Below are 10848 nucleotides of genomic sequence, written 5' to 3' on the forward strand. Positions count from 1 at the left end.
TTGACAGCTGTTTGATCACTCAAGTCGTTAGATGTGAGAGCTCTTGCATCAACAGGTTACACAAACAACACACTTTATCACGTGCTCACATGTCAACGCACTTCAGTATATGAATACACATACATTGTTCAAATGATAATTTTTTTCATTCAACCCCATTCGTCAACTTGGAATTCCCACATATTTATGGTGCATTTACACTGCATATCCACCAGAGAGCAGTATATGCACGCTCTTTAGTTATGGCAAGCAGGTTTGGCTTTACAGCAGAAAAAAACCCCTATAGATTTTGCAATGAACATTGACTGGTGTGAGATTGTATCGCCCAAACATGACTTTATAAGAAAACAGTACAAATACTAAAATATTTTTCAATATAATGAGTCATCCATCTGAGTGGCGTGGATGGCAACCTTTCAATATAAACATAAATAATAAAAACAAATCCAGGTTACACTTAGACTGAGACTTAGACAAACGTTATTGATCCACCATGGAAATTGTTCCACACAGTAGGTCAGTTTCAAAGGATGGAAAGAGTAAGTAAGGATGGGAAGGATAATGCAGGTATTAAGTAGACGAAACATGTACCATAGTAGCAATTTAAAATATAACATCTATGTAATATTTTATTATTATATATACAGTATATAATATATAGGGGACAGCATGGCGCAGCTGGTAGAGTGGCCGTGCCAGCAACCTGACGGTTCCTGGTTCGATCCCCACCTTCTACCAACCCAGTCACGTCCATTGTGTCTTTGAAGAAGACACTTCACTTCACCCTTGCTCCTGATGGGTCCTGGTTAGTGCCTTGCATGGCAGCTGCCGCCATGGGTGGAATGGGTGGAAGTGGAAATAGTATTTAGGGGTGGTTCAGGGTTTAGTGCGTCTGCTTCACAATACGAAGGTCCTGGGTTTCGATCCTGTACTCGGGATCTTTCTGTGTGGAGTTTGCATGTCCTCCCCGTGACTGCGTGGGTTCCCTCCGGGTACTCCGGCTCCCTCCCACTTCCAATGACATGCACCTGGGGATAGGTTGATTGGCAACACTAAATTGGCCCTAGTGTGTGAATGTGAGTGTGAATGTTGCCTGTCTATCTGTGTTGGCCCTGTGATGAGGTGGCGACTTGTCCAGGGTTCACCCCGCCTTCCGCCCAAATACAGCTGTGATAAGCACCTGCGACCCCGAACGGGACAAGTGGTAGAAAATGGATGAATGGATGGATATATAGTGATATATTATATTGTTACATTATATTTTTTATATAATATATATAATATACAACAAATCCCATTTACCATGTACAATATTACAATATATGTAACAGCTGCAGCAAAAAAAAAAAGGTCAGCATAAAAATAGAGAGTTGAAAATATACATTATAAACAAAGAGGTAGCTAACATAGAAGCAGTCAGGTAATGGACATAGACAGATATTACCTATGGAAGGCTCAGACTCCCAAAATTCCAACACGGAACGACACAGGATGTCCTTCATACCGACAGCCATCAGGCTGTATAATGCATATGTTCCTTCTTGACTGCACTTAAATGTACAATATATGTAGAATATTAGGTGTGTGGGAAAAAATCGATTCGAATACAAATCGAATCGTTTACGTTGTGCGATTCAGAATTGATTCTCATTTTTAAAAAATCGATTATTTTATTTAAATTTGTATTTTATTTTATTTTATTTTTTTATCAATCCAACAAACCACTACACAGCAATACCATAACAATGCAATCCAATTCCAAAACCAAACCTGACCCAGCAACAGTCAGAACTGCAATAAACAGAGCAATTGAGAGGAGGCACAAACACGACACAGAACAAACCAAAAGTAGTGAAACAAAAATGAATATTATCAACGACAGTATGAATATTAATTATAATTTCAGCATAGCAGTGATTAAAAATCCCTCAGTTACATTATCATTAGACATTTATAAAAATAAAAAAAAAGAACAATAGTGTCACAGTGGCTTACACTTGCATCGCATCTCATAAGCTTGACAACACACTGTGTCCAATGTTTTCACAAAGATAAAATAAGTCATATTTTTGGTTCGTTTAATAGTTAAAACAAATTTACATTATTGCTATCAGTTGAAAAAACATTGTCCTTGACAATTATAAAAGCTTTTTAAAAAAAAAAATCTACTACTCTGCTCTCATGTCAGCAGACTGGGGTAGATCCTGCTGAAATCCTATGTATAATGAATACAGAATCCTTATGAATTTGAAAAATATCGTTTTTGAATCGAGAATCGAATCGAATCGAAAAATCGATATATTATCGAATCGTGACCCCAAGAATCGATATTGAATCAAATCGTGGGACACCCAAAGATTCACAGCCCTATAGAATATATGTATATCATTCATATATTATATATTACATATATAATATATGATATAAATTATAGTATTTATTATTATTATTATTGTCTATTGTGAGCGAACTGTGGTGCTGAATTTCCCCCAGAGATCAATAAAGTACTTTCTATTCTATTCTATTCTATTCTATTCTATTCTATTCTATTCTATTCTATTCTATTGCTGTATGGTGAGCGATTATACAGCTGGATGGAGTGCGGAATGAAGGTTCATCTATCCATCCATTTTTCTCCACTTATTTGAGGTTGGGTTGCGGGGGCAACAGCCTAAGCTGGGAGGCCCAGACTTCCCTCTCCCCAGCCACTTCGTCCAGCTCCTCCCAGGGTATTCCGAGCCGTTCCCAGGCCAACCGGGAGACATAGTCTTTCCAACATGTCCTGGGTCTTCCCCCTGGCTTCCTACCGATCGAGCATGCCCTTTGTCTTTTCGGTCATAACCCAAAGCTCATGACCATAGGTAAGGATGGCAAAGCAAATCGACCGGTAAATTGAGAGCTTTGCCTTCCGGCTCAGCTCCTTCTTTATCACAATGGATCGAGTAAACACTGCACCGATCCGCCTGTCGATCTCACAATACACTTTTCCCCTCACTTGTGAACAAGACCCCAAGGTACTTGAACTCCTCCACTTGGGTCAGGATCTCCTCCCCACTCCACCCTTTTCCGGGAGAGAACCATGGCCTCGGATTTGGAGGTGCTGATTCTCATCCTAGTCGCTTCACACTCAGCTGTGAACTGTTCCAGTGAAAGCTGAATCTAAATCCAGGTTGATTTATTACGAACTGTGACTATAAATGGTAAATACTAATAACAATAAGATTGTGATACTATTGATTAAAACAATATGTTTGTTGGCAATGTAAAAAAGGTTAAGGATGATTATATATTATCAGATATTTTAATGTAAATACTACTCAAGGTAAGCCAATACGTCTAACGTTGAACGTAATTGGTAACAAATTACTTTTGTTGTGGCTTTGGGCCTCACGACCCTGTCAGAGTCCAAACTAGTCTGGTCCAAAATAAGAGAGAAAACTCACAGCAAAGACAAAGCAACGTCCTTGGTGGAGGTAACAAGTGTCTATGATGGCCCACCATTTCCCTCCAGAAAAGTAAAAAAGTCTCATTTTGAGATGCGAGGCGTCTCTCGGTGGCCGTGTGCTCCATGGAGGATAAAGTGTTTTTTCTCCTGCATTGAGCCTAATAATCTTCCTGTAAGCCACAAGGCAAGCTCACTGACACAGTTCATCCCCAGCAGGAATATTAAGCATGTCTGCACGTTGCAGTCGGACTGAAGTGAGGATGGATCACACCACCACACAACTAAACACACTTTTTGTTGAGGATTAAACACAAAATTCATTGTGTTGTAAAATTATTCTGGCAGCAGTTACAGTTCTTCAACACTTTTTCAAGAACTTGTCTTTTCCCTTTCGTTTTGCGGGAGTGGACATTAAGAATAATTGTAGCAAAACTATTTGCAAATGCGTATCTCAATCTTTGCATCTGTAATCCAAATTCATGTGGTAGTGGACTAATTAGTGTGTCTGTATAGCAATCTGTGTGTGTAATCAGAGCCACGCGTGTGGTGTTTTAATTTATTTCGATTTGTATGTCCATACATCCATCCATTTTCTACCGCTTGTCCTGTGTGTAAAAAAATCTGTCTGTAATTCAATCTGTGTGTGTGCAAAAAATGTGTGTCTGTAATTAGATTTGTGTGAAGCAGGAGAACTTGGTTGGCTGTCTTTTTACACGTGACCTTTTGCCAAGTTTCTGTTGTGGAAGATTTGTGTGTGCGTATTCAGATGTGTGTGTGCGTGTGATACACTGTGTGTGTCCATACTCAGGTACGTGTGAAACATAAGCTTTTTGAACATGACTTTCGCAACACTTCTGCTGTGTAGGATTTGTGTGTGCTTACAACGATCTGAACCTGTAAACAGATTCATGTCTGGAACTTCACCTTTCCTTTCCGTAAACCAGGGGTGTCAAACTCAAATACAGAGTGGGCCAAAATTTTAAACGGAACAAAGTCGCGGGCCAAGGTTGAACAAATTAACCTTTTAATAGGGACCCAAACAAGTTTTGCATTGAATATTGAACAAGCAAGGCTTATATAACTTTAGTGACATGCAAAATCCAGTTTCAAATAATAATAATAATAATTTAAAAAATATCAATGGCATATCAAATAAAATTTAAATAACAATTTTATGCCTTTTGTTCTATTTGCAATCTTCTGAGGTAAATATCAATTTTTTTCCGCAGGTTAATAATACATTTGAAAATAAAATAACAATAATGAATGAACCAAACATTCAAGCCTTGAAGTAGCAAGAGAAAATGCATGAATAAAACGTTACTTATTGGTCAGTTTGCTGGAAGTTTCCCGGAAGAGTTAGTGCTGCAAGGGGTTCTGGGTATTTGTTCTGTTATGTTACGGTGCAGATGTTCACCCGAAATGTGTTTGTCATTCTTGTTTGGTGTGGGTTCACAGTGTGGCGCATGTTGGTAACAGTGCTAAAGTTGTTTATACGGCCACCCTCAGTGTGACCTGTATGGATGTTGACCAAGTATGCTTGCATTCACTTGTGCGTGTGTGTGTGTGTGTGTACAAGCCACAAATATTATGTGACACGCTGTTAGTATGGAGGAAAAGCGGACGTGACGACAGGTTGTAGAGAACGCTAAAGGCAGTGCCTTAAATGCACGCCCCTAATATAGTTGTCCAGGTGGAAATCGGTAGAAATTTGGGAGAATGGTTGCCCCGGGAGATTTTCGGGAGGGGCACTGAACTTCGGGAGTCTACCGGGAAAATTAGGAGGGTTGGCAAGAATGAGTATTAGCGGTGAATGCGGTGTTACAGCGGCACCGACGCTGTATAACACCGGCGGGCCAGCTTTAATGCTAAATTGATATTGCCTCAAGGGCCAAATTGAATTACACGGCGGGACAGATTTGGCCTGCGGGCCAGAGTTTGACACCCACGCCGTGAACACTGTTATGTACAGCGGGGGAAGGAGATGACACCAAAGCAAGAATTGGCTCAATACGTTTATTGAACCTCTTGATGAGTGTGTGGGAGGTGTATGCTACTCTATGTCTTTGGTGCAAAACGATGTGTAGAATTAACAATGTTAATGTTACCAGGGTTTGTTGTAAGTGTGTGTTGGATGAATCTTTAGTCAGACCAGAGGAGCAAAGCAAGAAGGCATTCCGTGGGCAAGCGAGCGGTCGGGGGATGGAGAGAAGCCACGAGGTCCGTGTCCAAGCAGGGGTCGAGGATCGAGGGAGGCAATCCAAAATCCAGAGAGGAGTCGAGGCACTCAGCTCTATGATATGGAACAGGAAAGGCACTGCGGGGAACGCAAAGGACACAAGACCCGCGAACTGTGAAGTCTCAGAAAGAGAGCAAGTACGCAGGAAGGAAGCCAGAGACGGGATGCTTACTACGAGGAGTGAACTACGTCCTGGCACTTGGTCTTCGGGTCCGCTGGTCTTTATGCTGCCTGCCCTCATTAGTACCAGGTGCGCTGATCACCGATTGCCTACAGCTCTGCCCGCACATGGCCGCGCTACGGCCAGAGCGAGCAGGGGCGTGTCCTGGCGCACCTCCAGCAGAGGTGTCAGCCAAGTTTGCAGCAAAGGCATGAAGGACTGCGTCATTGCCGTGACATACTCACCACTCTTTGGCGCCTTGCACCTATTTATGTTCCTCTGTGTTGAAGCAAAACAAACCTCACCCTTAAGCCCAACTTGTTCACGGATCTATGGAGAACTGTTGTCGCCACAAAAAAAATACCCAAATAATTAGTCATAGTTATGAGATAAAGGGTCAAAATTATGAGATCCATCCATATTCTACCGCTTGTCCCTTTTGGGGTCGCCGGGGGTGCTGGAGCCTATCTCAGCTGCATTCAACCATTCAATCAAAGTGTATTTATATAAACCTTAATCACAAGTGTCTCAAAGGGCTGCACAAGCCACAACAACCTCCTTGGCTCAGATCTCACATCAGGGCAAGACAAAACTCAACCCAATGGGCTACAATGAGAAACCTTGGAGGGGACCGCAGATGTGGGGACCCCCCCCACCTTGGGCGACCAGTGCAATGGATGTCGAGTGGATCGAGTTAATATTTTTTATTTAGCCTTTATTTAACCAGGTAAAAATCCCATTGGATCAAAGATCTCTTTTCCAAGGAACACCTGGCCAAGAGAGCAGCAGCAAGGTCACATTAAAAACAGTAAACAACACATAAAACATCAAATTTACAACATTAAAACTTGCTCACATCACACATGTGCATAAAGACAAGGTAGACTGCAATCCTTTCACAGAAATTTTAAACTCATTTAATGTAACGAGGTTTTGAAGTTGATAATAGTATGAGAGTCAAGCCCACTGCAGGGGACCACCCTGAGTAGAGACAAGTCAGCAGCGCAGAGACATCCCCAACCGATGAGTGGTCCACCCCAGTTCCCGACTTTAAACAGCTAGCTTTCATCTATGGTCCCCTTGATAACCTCATCACGCAGGAGAGGGGGGCAGAGCAGAAAAGACACAGCAGATCAACTGGTCTAAAAGGGGGGTTTATTTAAAGGCTTGCGTATACAAATGAGTTTTAAGATGGGACTTAAAGTGTTGCGATCCGCTGCTCGGATCTTTACATATTGTTGTTTATTGTTCCTTTTCTGTTTCACATTTTGTAGTTCGACCTCCTTAGTTCCTGTTTAGTTTGTCACCTTGGTTTCATATTGTGTTCACCTGCTACTCACAGTCCCTGCACACCTGTTTTACTAATCACCTTACTTATTTAAGCTTGCCCCTTTTGTTAGTTCTGCCTGCCTGGGTTCCTAATTTGCCTTCGAGCAACAGTGACAACTGACTTCTGTATGAATATTCTCGCTAGCTTACACGCTACGCCTTTGTTTTTATTCTAGCTCTCACGCTAATGATTTGTTTTCCCTTTTGTGTGCCTTGGTGCCAAGTTTAGTGTTTTTCGGTTTATTATTCCTAGCCTCCATGCTAGCGCCTTGTGTTTACCTTTTTCTGCTTAGCACCAGTGTTTTTGTTCCTTAGCTCCTTTTGTTACTTAAATAAATCCTTTATTTCTCACCTTTGCTGTGTTCTTGCCGACGCATCCTTGGAGGAACAAACCCAGCATCGCTATGCCAACCAGCCGTTACAGTAGGAAACCAGCATCGAAAAGTTCTTCCGCATCAGGCGGCGGCAAGGACGCCTTCGACGAAGGCTCGTGGACTTTGCTCCGAGCGTGGGCGACGGAGACACTCCACTGCGGGCCAGTTGAGGACATGATGCGGGGACCGAGTGGGTTTCTGGCCCCGCTAGATTCTTCCTGGTACAGAGATGTTTCCTCTCAAGCCGCTCGCAGTGCCCAGCGTAGGTGGAAAACCTAGAGGAGGGCCCCGCCTCGCGGCAGTGACGCTCTCACTCCACGACGTTCCTCTCCAGAACACAGCCAGCTTCAACCCGTCCAGGATTCCCCTCACCATCCATCCATCCATTTTCTACCGCTTATTCCCTTTTGGGGTCGCGGGGGGCGCTGGCGCCTATCTCAGCTACAATCGGGCGGAAAGCGGGGTACACCCTAGACAAGTCGCCACCTCATCACAGGGCCAACACAGATAGACAGACAACATTCACACTCACATTCACACAGTAGGGCCAATTTTTTAGTGTTGCCAATCAACCTATCCCCAGGTGCATGTCTTTGGAAGTGGGAGGAAGCCGGAGTACCCAGAGGGAACCCACGCATTCACGGGGAGGACATGCAAACTCCACACAGAAAGATCCCGAGCCTGGATTTGAACCCAGGACTGCAGGACCTTCGTATTGTGAGGCAGACGCACTAACCCCTCTGCCACCGTGATTCCCCTCACATGCCTGGTAATTCCTTTGTGTCTTTTCCAAAACTTTCCTCTGTTCCAATTGATGTGTTTTGGTGCCTGTTGGCATTTCTTTTTAATTATTTTTTTTAAAAATATAAATGAAAAAACAAAAAAACACTACCGGGGCGCTAAAACGTGCTCCATTTTTTAATACATAGTCAAATATCACAGGTAGGAGGATGATAACATGACTATGCGGTAAGTGAGTGTTTCCATGGTGACAGCAGGACGTATGTGCAAAAACCTCACTTAAATAAGGCTTACTTTATAAATTGGGAGTTAATAACACAGTTGGAGTGCAAATATTTGGATCTCACGCAGCATTCACACAACCACTATGTCATCCGTTTCATTATTATTACCACTCATATATTTTTTAAGATAAACAACTTTACAAAACCATATTATTTGTGCCAATGACATATTGAAATCATCTTGTATGTGTGCCAATTACCCACAGGAGCTTTACATATTGTTGATGATGGCTACTTGTGTTTTGAAACACATTTGCTTTTCATGACTTGACATATCATTTGGACAATAACTTGGCAAACAAAAGACCTAGAAGCGAACATGTTTTTTCTTTATCTCAGCAACAGTTCTCAGTTACGGTGGTGCTGACACTATGATTGGTCAAACATTGATATTGAAATTGCTATTTCTATTAGACATGACATTAGTTAGCACTCCCAAAATAATCTTGTTACGGCGCTCCACGTAATAGGCACGAATCTGAAGGTATAGCTTTCTTCTTTGGAGTCACCATGTCCATCTTATTTCATTGACATGCCATTCTGAAACTCATTACCATATTCATGAGATAATTACCATGGCCATTGTGGTAATGGGAGGAACTCTGCTGCGCACAAACTCGCTCCAGACGTGTGATTTATAATGAGCAGAGTGCGTAGAAATGTGCGCAGCAAGCTTTGATGAATCCAATTTTTTTTTCATCCATACGTACATTCTGAAGTTTATGCTTACTGTAGTTAGATTACATTGTTTTATGTTGGAATCAACACACACTTTTAAGATTGAATCCCCTGGTCTGCTAGAGAATAAGAAGACATAGCCGGAGGTATCAATATTGCCAACTTTATTTAGCAAGTATCTTTTTTTTCTAAAAACATGACAAATGACAAATCAAATTTTGGTCCTTTTTTAGGAGGCTAACATAAAAGCACGAATCGCTCTCCTTAACAAGCAGCAAGTCCTGCTTTGGGACTTCACCCCCCACCTAAGAGAAACTCAGTGTCTCCATCTTGCTTGTGACATTAAAAAAAGTCTACAAGACTCCTTATTTGGCTACTGACGTATGCAGTATTTTCATTTCTGGTTTTTGGATTAGTGCGCACAGGATAGATGTAAATATGAAAGACTACATACATGAGAATTGTAGTAGCCTGCAAAGTAAACAAATAAATGTCCTTATTTGGCAAGCAGACAACTTTACTTACAAATCCTGTTTCCATGTGAGTCGGGAAATTGTGTTAGATGTGAATATAAACAGAATACAATGATTTGCAAATCATTTTCAACCCATATTCAGTTGACAACGCTACTAAGACAACATATGTGATGTTCAAATTGATAAACATTTTTTTTTGCAAATAATCATTAACTTTAGAATTTAATGCCAGCAACACGTGACAAAGAAGCTGGGTAAGGTGGAATAAATACTGATAAAGTTGAGGAATGCTCATCAAACACTTATTTGGAACATCCCACAGGTGTGCAGACTAATTGGGAACAGGTGGGTGCCATGATTGGGTATAAAAACAGTTTCCCAAAAATCGCTCAGTCTTTCACAAGAAAGGATGGGGCGAGATACACCTTTTTGTCCACAACTGCGTGAGCAAATAGTCAAACACTTTAAAAACAACGTTTCTCAAAGTCCAATTGCAAGAAATTTAGGGATTTAAACATATACGGTCCATAATATCATCAAAAGGTTCAGAGAATCTGGAGAAATCACTCCACATAAGCGGCATGGCCGGAAACCAACATTGAATGACCGTGACCTTCGATCCCTCAGACTGCACTGTATCAAAAACCTACATCAATCTCTAAAGGGTATCACCACATGGGCTCAGGAACACTTCAGAAAACCACTGTCACTAAATATACAGTTCGTCTCTACATCTGTAAGTGCAAGTTACAGCTCTACTATGCAAAGAGAAAGCCATTTATCAACAAAATCCAGAAACGCTGCTGGCTTCCCTGGGCCCGAGATCATCTAAGATGGACTGATGCAGAGTGGAAAAGTGTTCTGTGGTCTGACGAGTCCACATTTCAAATTTTTTTGGGAAATATTTGACATCGTGTCATCCGGACTAAAGGGTAAGCGAACCATCCAGACTGGTATTGTAAGTGTTGTTGAAACTTACACTCAATATTTTTTGTTTTAAGGGTTATATTTTTTTCTTTGAAAATTATTATGGTTGTGAATTCATGTTACATTTTTTGTAAATAAGACACATTTTGTTTACTATAAAAAGGGCAATTTATTTCCTTTGTAACACCGCTATTC

This window comes from Nerophis ophidion, linkage group LG05, assembly GCF_033978795.1.
Source record: "Nerophis ophidion isolate RoL-2023_Sa linkage group LG05, RoL_Noph_v1.0, whole genome shotgun sequence".
Taxonomy (NCBI): Eukaryota; Metazoa; Chordata; class Actinopteri; order Syngnathiformes; family Syngnathidae; genus Nerophis; species Nerophis ophidion.